Raw genomic sequence first — 11,219 nt, 5'->3', positions numbered from 1 at the left:
ATGTTCTATACTTTGCACTTGTGGATGGGAGGGCACGCTACTGTCCTCCTTCCTCAACACCATACTAGTGTTTTGTTTCAGACTAAGAATCTGACTTTGTGTGTGTGTTGCGGGGGTGGGGGGGATAGGGAAGCCGTCAGAAGATTTTGAGCAAAAGAATAGCTCCGGGGGGGGCGGTTACCTAGCACTGACATATAGGGAAAATTGGGGAGGCATGTTAATTGTGAAAACAGTTAAAAGATCATGAAAGTCCTGCTAAAAAATACTAAGGTTCTATGCATGGGTAAGAATAGTGAGAATGGGTAAAGGAAGATATTTTTAAGAGACTTTGCCAAGGTGAAATCTAAAGAATCTAAGACTAGATATAAATAGAAGTGAGAAAGATGACAATATTTGTACAGAGAATGGTAATATTTATCAGTGGAAATAAAAGGGACCAAAGGGAGGAGGGAGGTAGAGAGATGTAACCGGTTTGATTTTGGATATGAAGTATTTGAATTTCTCCACTGGTGTATTATGGGCAAAGCTAAACTTCCTAAAATGTTAATTATTTTGAAGGGGCTAATTACTTAGTACTGGGGAAGAATAGTGACATAACAAAAATCTTCTTAAGAAGACTCCTTGCTGCCACCAACAGGAACCAGCACTTAAGTTGCATCATGTGCCCATTTAACTGGGAGGTGCCGAGAGAGAACACATGTAAATCGTATGTAGGATTCCCCTCTGTGACTGAATGAGATGGAAACAGGAGTTTGCTATTCCCACAGAAGGTGTCAGTTCCTGTTGGCCTCTGGAAATATGGTGCCATCCAGTTGATTATGGTTCTAACATTAGACCAATCTCAATTTCTGCCTTTCATATTGGCTTTAGAACCTACCCCTTCAATAATATGACCCCACTGTATGGTCTGGAATGAAAAAGTACGAGGAACTTGGCATCCAAATATTCAGGCACCTTCAGCATCTAAAAATACTTCTATATTCATGTTTTATTATTTTTTAAAGATTTATTTATTTACTTGAGAGAGAGAGAGTGGGGGTGGGGGGAGAGGCAGAAGGACACGGGGAGAATCTCAAGCAGACTCCACGCTGGGCACAGAGCCTGATGCCGTGCTCTATCTCAGGACCCTGAGATCATGACCTGAGTGGAAACCAAGAGACAGACGCTTAACCAATTGGGCCACCCAGGCGCCCCTATATCCATGTTTTAAATGAACTTAAAAGTCAGTTGATAATGAAGACAATACTTCCAGTCTGGTGTCTAATGCTTTTACTTCCCAGCAGCATAATACCACTTTGGTCAGGTTGAACCACTGCACAATTTTGCAGCTCTTTCAGAAAAATAAAGAAAACAATTGGAAAGACACAATCACATGCAATGGTGAGAAAATAGTACTATTGCCCGATCTTTCCCTGGAAATGTGAAATATCCTTGGTTCAGCTCCACACTGTGTATTTATTAGAAGCCCTTACAGCAAGGGATTTTGTTTCTTGTAGCACCAAATAGACACAGTGGCTAACATATAATTCTGAAAAGTCATTGGCATATTTATCACGTCAAAAATTTTCGGAATCTGGACTTTATCCATGTCCCTGGCTTGAAGTGTTCTTCACGAGAGTAAGCTGTAACGTAAGATTGAGTTCTCAGTCTGCTTCTGCCACTGATGTACTATTGACCTTTATACTTGGCTGCTACCTTTTTGTATACTACTTTACAACTTCAAGGTACTTTTATATACAGTGACTCGTTTAATGACTCATTTAATGTAATGGTGTCCCCCAAACCACAGATAATGGTTAGACACATGAACTCTTGTGTAACACTGCATGGGTTCAGATCCCCATTTCATCAGCTAGCTTTGCGACCTGGACAAGTCACATACCTGAGCTTCAGTTTTCTTGTCTATAAAATGAAACCTACTAGAGTTGAAGAGATGCAGTGATATAGTCTATGGAAAGTACCAAGCACAGTAGAACCTAGTAAGAGCTAAGTGTTATGAGTAAATTATTACTTACCTACCTTGCTGGGATCTAACTATGGTGTGTGGATAAACTGAGCAGTATTTTTCAGTGATGCATTTAGAAAAGCAAGCTCACATAAAATATGAGCAGGGGGTCTGTCACGATTTCCATAAGTTAGGGATTTTATTTCTTCTGTCGGCTGTGAAGAGGGAGCTGATGGACAGTAAACTCTAGCTAATCGCCAGAGTTAAGTGTTGAGGAGATCCCCACAGTAAGCCCCCGGAGGGCACTATGTCTGTCCTGTTTGCCATTGTTATTTCTAGAACCTACCAGGTACTCATGTTCTCGGTGTACAATAAATATTTGTTAAATGAATAAATACATGGAAAAGGCTTAGTAGCTATGTGATTCATCTTTAGCTCAGGTACAGTCTAGAAATCAAATAGGAAAGAAGTGATCTTTTGAAAGCAGAAGATTTAGAGAGGTGTCCCCAATTACTATGAACTCCTTAGAGAGAAGTTATCAGTAAATATTAAAGGCGATATTAATCATGTGCTTGATGTCATGACTTTTCTTCCTTTTTTAAAAATTGAAACAGAATATTTTATAAAACTCATAAATGGAGTTCTATGTTTTAATCACCCTTGCAAAATCACTCAGGGAGCTTTCATAAAGAACTAGCAAGGCTGAGCTTTCTTCATTGTTAAAAACTCTTAATTCCCAAACACCATCCGTTATCTAAATGGCCTCAAATCCTTGAAGGTTTTCAAGTAATTGATTCCAAATTCATCTATCTGAAAAGTATTTATTTATGAAAAGAATCAATTCTGGTTCTATGAAATTCAGAAATTACAGTGTCAATTACTGTACGCTGGTGAAATTTTTCAGATTATCTGAAGGCAAAATTCATTTGTCTATCCACCTATATCCAATCATTCATTCATTCATTCAACAAATACCAATTGAGCGGCTCTCGTGTTTCCCACACACCGGATGTCAGAGATCTGGCAGGTCCACAAAGCCATCACAGACCTTTTTCTCGTGGAGTTTATGATCCAGAGAGGGTGCGCTGGGTAGGACTGCCCCATGTTTGGGGAGATTGCCTAACGATGGCTTCCCTAAATCTTCAGAGCACTGATTTCTACTTCACAACACTATCGAAAGCTGGTCTTATTAACAGGCTGTCTGTATAATAAACACAAACTAGCTAAAAGATGAGAAATTCAGGCATTAATCACACATTCACAAATATCTATAGATGTTTAAGATAATGTAGACAAAATATCCCCACGTCTTGGAGTCCTATAGGCACAGCTGAGTAAAATGAACTGAGATCACATCAGTTTGATTTGTCACGGTTGAGAACTGCACTTGTAAATTGATGTAATCCATCTCTAGCCAAGTTCTTCAGAGACAGCTTTGAATTCTTAAAAAGCCCGACAGCTAGATTTTACATTTAGATTTTAGCATTGTCTTTAAAGATAATGGTAGTTCACAGAAGGAGAGAATTCCCTATTGATTACATGATTGAGGAAGCACAAAAGTCTGTTACTCTTTCCGAAGTCAATTATAATTTAAGCTCGTTATCTCCCTGCGGATGTTCTATTTCAAATGGCAACAGAATCAAAATGTAAATGCCCCAAATGGAGAGGTTCAGGTATTCTTTTACTAAACTATGCTCATGTACTGGCCTTCAAAATCACAGCAGCAAAGAGTTTAGCAAAATCTGGCCACCAACCTGGCCAAGGGAAAGAACTCAAATTCACCAGGATCATGGAGGAATAGTCATACCAGATTTCCCCCCTAACTTCGAATATCTCATTTATTTATGATATTCAAGACTGACATTCACGTTAAGAGCAACATGATATGTCCTTAATATGATTTTGGACACGTCAGTGGCTCTACAGTGATCATTACTAATAAAGAACATTAGTACAAGTTGTGGGAATTTTTTTTTCCCTTCCCCTCTGGCTTCAGCGAAACTTAGAGAACCACAAAAGGGCATCTCTAAGTCTTAGGGACAGAAACTTTGGATTAAAACTTTAGGGGAAGGCTTATATTTCAATAACCAGATTTTACTAAAAAAACAAAACAAAAACTGGTCATTTGGTCATTTGTATGTAGGACCACTGTGACATGTAATCTGTCTTTAGATGCCTTAGGTGTGATGGATTGCCCCTTCACTTTGACAAAGGACTTGGCATAGATTTATTAGCATTTAACATTATGCAAATGAAGCATAACATACAAAGACATCTAGAAAACACAAGTGTAAGGTATCTGCTCATTTGATAGCTGCTTCCGTAACACCATGACAATATTTATATTGATGTGAAAACATATGATCATTTCATATCAACCATACACTTATGGCTAAATGAAAACACACCTTAAGCTCCAAATTTATACAAGGCATTGAAATGTGTTGAAATGACCATCTTCTCATTATAAAGGTGCAATGAGCACCTTTATGAGAATCTGTGGCATCGCCTGAATAGCTTTAATATTTCTTTGTTAAATGATAACTAAAATATATGTCTTATTAAATTTTTCTTATAAAAATGAGAACTACCCCTTTCAAACTGAGTAATACTCACACGTAGTCTCCATTCACTCCCTTTAGTCATGCTTATCTCTTTTTTAAACCTATTTTACATAACATTCAAGGTCCTCCCCCTTGCCCTCCCCCCCACCCCCCCAGTTTTCTCCAGTAAAAAATGATATGTTTTCAGGACGGTTGTTGAAATTGGTGTACCTCCTAGTTTCCTCGCTCTTTGTTCTCTGTTGGGTGATGTACTGGCCAAGGGAAAGAACTCAAATTCACCAGGAAGAATAGGCAGAACTTGGTATTGACAATAATACCCCTTGACAGGGCAAAATAAAATGTGCTGGGTAGTTCCGACTGGTTTTATTTTGTTTTCAAGCAATAGCTTTTGAACTGAGCTTCATCACTTTCTAATTTGGGGGACTATCTGAAATGTAAACTTTATTTATGTTGGGGAATCAATTTCTGCATCTGAGAAAAGGGAACATTCAAATATTTGCCTCAGTTTTAATGCTCTATCTAGAATGTTTCAACTGAAACATTTATTCTTTTTTCAGGTACATTTTTGTGCCTAACCTATTTAAGTGCCCAAATGATTATTGCTTCTTATTCATTCCAATGAGTAAAGTCAGACTTATGTGCTTAGATTTATCATAAGTCAAAAGTGATGATCTGTATAGGGGGCTCTTAACAGATCATTTTCCAGCAACTGATACTTTCTGAAAGATGATATCTCCTTGTCTGTTTTCCTATATGAATATGTGTAATGAATTAGGCATCTTTTCTCTCTTGAAGGAACAGCTTCTTTTCATTCACAATATTATATCCTGGTTTACATCTGCCTAATTTTAAAAGGAATGATACTTTTGGTCTTAGATTGCCAAAAATATCCAGTTTATCTTTGGGGAAACTGATCAAAACTTTGTGTGACATATATATTTGTATATATATATGAACACATATCATAATCGAGCTTTGTGAAGCCCTAAGCTTTAAAATATTAAATAAATTTCTGTAATGACGAATCGGTGTAGGTAGAAAGAGTTCAGATTTCTCCAGAGTTTGTCAATCAAAAAATATAAAACTTAACCAAAAGCTAGGTCCTTTGCTAGCGTTCTCTTACCAAATTTGTAACATTTGGTAAGAAAAGACCTCAGTTTGTAGCAAATACACTCTGATAATATATATTTTGTGGAATAAATATACATAATATTCTGTTAGAATTAATAATCATAGATACAAGCAATACTCAAATTAAAAAAAAAAAATACCCTACTAGAGTTCTCTATCCCTGCCTCTAGCAAACCAAAAGTTGAGTGAAAATTGTCCCACTCCATTAATGCAAAATTAAATTCATGGAAACAGAAAATAAAAAGCCAATTGCTTCTAGAACCTGAACAGAGTATAAATAGCATAACTTGCCTTTTTCAAGAGGGGAATAAAGGTTGAATTTGCAATTAACTGGAATTCTAATTCAGACAATTCAGCAGTATGGATGTGGACGAGGTCAGGGTACCGGGCAATGCGTAGGTTTCTTTTAAGTGGTTAACAACCTTGAACTGATGCAGTTTGAACTATAGCCTAATGAGGGATTTGTTAATCTCTGGAAAAGCTATAGACCAAAGATTCACTTCATCTTGGCCTGGTGATTTATCTGAAAGTCATGGACTTGATTCTTCTTGTACTATTTCAGTCTGCAGACTGGAAAACCTCTCCCTTTACACACTGAGAATTCCCACTGCAGTGAATGGAAGGTCTGTGTGTGTAAAGAGCACGTGAGCAGTGGGATTCAGGCCCAGAGAAAGAAGATGTTGAGTCGCCTTGGTAAAGAATTTATACACCGCGTGTTCACAGCTTCTTGACAGGTATAATTATCAATGTGGTCTTTTCCTTTTACTATGTGCTGGGATTCGGAAGCACGGTTTCGAATTTGTGACTATCAGATCTTTGATCAGGTAGCTTCTCTCTAAGGACCTGAAAGAGGAGGAAAGAGTGAAGGGAAGCCAGTGATTAGTATTCATTTGTCAATGACAATATGCTAAAAATATCAGAAGAGCATGTGCTATGTGAGAACAGCAAGAATTATTTTAGGCCCTATCACTCATGCACAATATTCCACATACGAAAAAAAAATCGTTTGATGTTTGCAAAGGAAGTAATTATCAAATGGGGATGGAAAAGACACAGTTATTCCCTAAAATGAAATACAGAACACCAGTTGGAAAACATTTCAAATGTAAAACGTTTCTTCTTCCCATTTCCAGATGACTCTCTTTTTCTTCATGAGGGCAAAGGATAGTTAACTTTTACAGTATGATTCTTAGGGTTGGGGTACAGCCGTCAGAACCTCTCTCTGATAGGCAGGAAGCCCCAACTTCCTTGCTCTGAAGCAGATTCTCAGACCCGTTTCTTCTCACACAAGGTCAGCCTGACACCAAGTAGAACGGAGTACGCAGCTGCCCATGTGGTCAGATCCAGAGGATCAGCCTCCGTGAACACTCCCCCCAAGACCTGTCACTCTTGCCCCATCATGGAATCGTTCCTTTCAGAGAGAACAGTGGTTTCCGATCTTTGTTTTTAAAGCTGCAGATATTTTTATGCCCATGAATGCAAAGCATCATATACAAAACAGATTTTTACAAACTGTGGCAGGCCTTGCAATTGGCCTACTTTGCATCAACACCCTCCAGCTGGCATGCCTTCTGCAGATGTGCCTAAAAGCCCCTGGGTGGGGGCTTCAAAGCCATGCACAAGGCCATTGTGCTTCTTCAAGACTCACTTAAGAACATATTACACGCAAGCACTGCCTGGTACCGACATTTTCCCTCCTACAATGTGACCACTACTCTACTACTATTGAGTGCTCACTAATCACCACATATTGTGTTAAAAGTTCTACATATTTTTTCCTTAATCTCCATAACAGACCATTTCACTGAGTCTTCTATTGAATAACTTCCTATAGGTCCCCGAGTCAGCAAGTGACAGAGATCTAGAGACTTGAATTTTTAATGAATTAATTTATTATATAGTACACGTCCCAGGGGAATGGGCCTCAGAACAACAGGTGAATTTTAGGAACAGTCTTGGATCTTTTCACCTCTCCAGAGGGTGGGGAAGGAGGAGGCCTGAGGGATATGCCAGGAGCTGAGAGATCACCGGGCATCCAAAATGTGGGTCACTGAAACACCCACTGGGAAGGACCATCTGCACCAAATGTTCTCATTATTTCTCTCATTCCCTTGATTTGTAATGCAACAGATCAGTGATTTTTTTTTACTTGTTTAAATAAAAGCCTTTTTTTTCCCTATTAGTGTAAATCTTATCGCTCAAATTGCTTTGCTAACTTTTAAATGAGCCATTGTGGTAGGCAGAATAATGGACCCTAAATCTATCTGCACTTTAATCCCTAGAATCTGTGAATATGTTAGATACCACGTTAAAGGGAGATTAAAGTTGTAGATGGAATTAAGGTTGCTAAACACCTGATGTTAAAACAGGGAGATGATCCCGGATTGTCCAGGTGGGACATATGCTTGATATCATTAAACGTGGAAGATGAAGAGAGAAGGAGGAGCCAGGGAAGGGGGCTGTGATGAGGAAGCCGAGGTCAGAGCAATGCAGTGTGAGGACTCAGCCACCCTTGCTGGTTTTGAAAATGGAGAAAGGACCACGAGGCAAGGAATGTGGCGAGCCTCTAGAAGCTAGAAAAGGCAGAGAAATGACTTTTCACCTTGGAGCCTCTTAAAGCCCAGAGAGACTGTACTGGACTTCAGATCTACAGCATAATAGATTTATGTTCTTTTGAACCACCAAATTTGTGGTAACTTTTTTTTTTTTTTTAAGGCAGCAGTAAGACATGGATACAGCTGAGGTGATGGAGTACTTTGAAGTATGGGGTAAATGATAAGGGGGAGCTGGATAACTCTAACGAGCATGAGAATGAATCCCTGGAAAGCTCATGTGAGGATGTCTGTGAGGAGGGATGGGGGAGGTAAGGGCAGGTGCCACCGAAGAAAGAAGTAGAGTCGTAGCACAGCGGTGTAGAGAAAGGCTTTGAAGCCCGTGTTTCTGGGTTTGAGTCATGGCCCTATCGCTTATAAGCTGTGAACTGTGGCACAGGTTTAAAAAAAAAAAATCCCACGTGCCTCAGTTTCTCCCTCTAAAACGAGATTAAAAATAGTACCTACTACCCATAGGATTGTTGTGAAGATTAAGTAATTGAACATAGATGAAGCACTTAGAAGAGGTTTTTGGCATACCCTAATTGCTTAATAAATGTTATCCAGCATTTCAGTGATTATTGCTATTATTCCGGTTTTCTGCTTGATAACTCTGGGTTCCTTGGATTCAATTATCAGAATCATCCTTGGAGGCTGGTTTCCTCGGCTCTGCAGTGGTTCCCTGGATCGGACCCGAAGGACGGCGGCTGTGGCAGTGGTCGTGGGAGGTTAGAACAGTCAGGAGTGGACAAGGGAAGGGAAACGGGGGCCTGACGGTGGGCGAGGCCACTGCTAAACTCCAGCTACTTTGTAAATCTGTGAAGATCCAGCCTGGTTTCAAATGCAGTGAATTCTCCGCCATCAATGCAGCAATAGGAGGTCAGAGAAATTTGACAATCTTTTAGTCTTGACTTCCTCAGAATGTTGACAACTCAGGAAGGATTCTTCTTCCTTCCTCCTTTTATTCTTTGAGAATCTGGGTGAAGTATGGATGTCTATAAAATCATGCTTGAAAAATAAGATGCCTTAACCTGAATAAATGTAATGCTCTTTGTCAAGAAAGTGGGGATAGCATAAAAATAGCCATATTCCTATTCTCTGTTTAGGTTTCTATAACTCAGTTGTATAGGGATCATCTCTATTACCTTTTAGAAAATGTAATCTATTCCTGATTATCACACATGGAAGTTAGGGGAAAAGACAATTGAGATTTATTTCAGGCGAGTTTGAAATTAAAAGTGGGCAAAAGAGATAAATCTCCACACACCAAATTAGCTTCAAATTTCTTCCCCAAAGCAACCATAGTATGAGTTAGGAAGTGTAGCAAATCCCATTTAATCCTTAAAAATTTAATTAATTAAGAGTTGAACAAGAGCTAATGTAGGTCTCTTTGACTGAATTCACCATAAAATCCATGGATGACCTGACTCGGTACGACTTCGCTCGTACTTGGAATGGCCGCTACGGTGTCATCCCAAAAGGCCACGAACGTGTGTGTAGCAAGGGCTGTCTTGGCAGACATAAATATAAATTGCATGTTCATTTAAATAGAACTTTCCTGTACCCTCTACCAGAAAAAAAACTGTTTGCAAATGTCTTTTATTAAAGAACGTTAGTCTTTGGCGGTGAGACAATAGGAAATTCTGAAGTGATTTAATGAAGACTGATGGAGCAGAGAAATGCAATGGAGTGCACGGCCCAGCAAATACTGACGGCCAAATTGTATCCTTCCAAAGATGACTGAATGGGTAGAATAGTGGAAGCTTTTAGTGAGACCTCAGAAGTCTGAATGGGAACATACTTCTTTCAAAACACTTTAGAATAATTTTACTGTGGACCAGTGTGGCAAATCAATTAGGAAAACGGTACAAGTTCGCATTATTGAGGATGGAAGAAGAAAATGAGTTAGTGGAAAGAGTTCCATGTTCTACTGAAGAACCGTGGATTGTTATTAGACCTTTGAAGGGATTCTGACAGTACCAAGGGAGGTAAAGTACCTTTGTATTCAGAATGGATTAGAGAGAAGGATGTGGGCAAAATGACTTGTCCAGATGCATCCTTATCACTCCATCCCAACCCTATCACACCCCAGTCCAACCACCATACCGCTTGCCTGGACTACTCTATAACAGCTTTCTAATTAGTCTCTGCTCTCACTCTTACCTTGCAATAATCTATTTTCCTCAGAACAGCATGAGTGATCTTTTTTAATACATAAATCAGATGTCAGTCCCTTGCTTAAAACCTTTAGTGGCTTCCACTGCAATAAAATCTAACTTCTTTCAGTGATTTAAAAAGCTTTCTGTGACCTGGCCCCCATCTACCTCTCTGTCCTTCCTCATTATTTCCTAACTAACTACCCCAGCTTTCTTTCTATTCCTCAAACATCAAGTGGCTCATGTCTCTCTTAGAGCTAGGCACTGGCTAGTTCCTCTCCTTCTTATGCTCATTTCTGGCTTCTCCTCACCATTCAACCCCAGCTTACACGTCATCTCCTTTGAGACGTCTCCCCTGATCACCTAATAGAAGGTTGTCAGCTAGCCGGTGTCTATCAGAGTACTCGATTTTAACTCTGTTAAGTACCGGTCCCAGTAGGTTATTTTCATTTACCTGGATATTAACTGTCTCCTCCAACCAAGATGTAAGCACCATGAGCGCAAGGATTTTGCTTTGCTCAGGCTGTTTCTACAGCCCATTGAACAGTGTCAAGCCCATGGCAGTACCAAATAGATCTTTACTGTTGAATAAATGTAGTTTTTAGAGTGAATGGAAGGTGATTTTAAATGAAGTCACCCAACTATGGGATATGTACAATAAAAACTCACAAGCTATGAAAGAAAGATAGACAGCTGAATTCTCAGCAGTGTCTGAGGACAAATCCTGGAGTCTTTATACTTCCCCATGTAGCTTCTCCTTTTTGTGTCACAAACCACAGAAAGTCTCATGTCATATCCAGTGTTTCTGGTTGTGCAAATAGTAGTCTGATAA

General features: G+C 39.3%; 1 protein-coding gene across 2 annotated transcripts in view; it reads right to left on the bottom strand.

Annotated features, from left to right (window-relative positions):
- Positions 1-1,254: 1,254 nt before the first annotated feature.
- LIN7A (lin-7 homolog A, crumbs cell polarity complex component) overlaps positions 1,255-11,219 on the bottom strand; it is a 122,554-nt gene continuing 112,589 nt past the window's right edge. For both annotated transcript variants that reach the window (XM_027595584.2, XM_027595585.2), the window contains exon 6: positions 1,255-6,483. The gene's annotated coding sequence lies outside the window, so the exon portion shown is untranslated. The remainder of the gene's footprint in view (positions 6,484-11,219) is intronic.

The sequence above is a fragment of the Zalophus californianus genome, chromosome 9 (assembly GCF_009762305.2).
Source record: "Zalophus californianus isolate mZalCal1 chromosome 9, mZalCal1.pri.v2, whole genome shotgun sequence".
In the NCBI taxonomy this organism is placed as follows: domain Eukaryota; kingdom Metazoa; phylum Chordata; class Mammalia; order Carnivora; family Otariidae; genus Zalophus; species Zalophus californianus.
The sequence above is the reverse complement of the archived record's forward strand: the minus strand, read 5'-3'. Positions and strand labels throughout refer to the sequence as shown.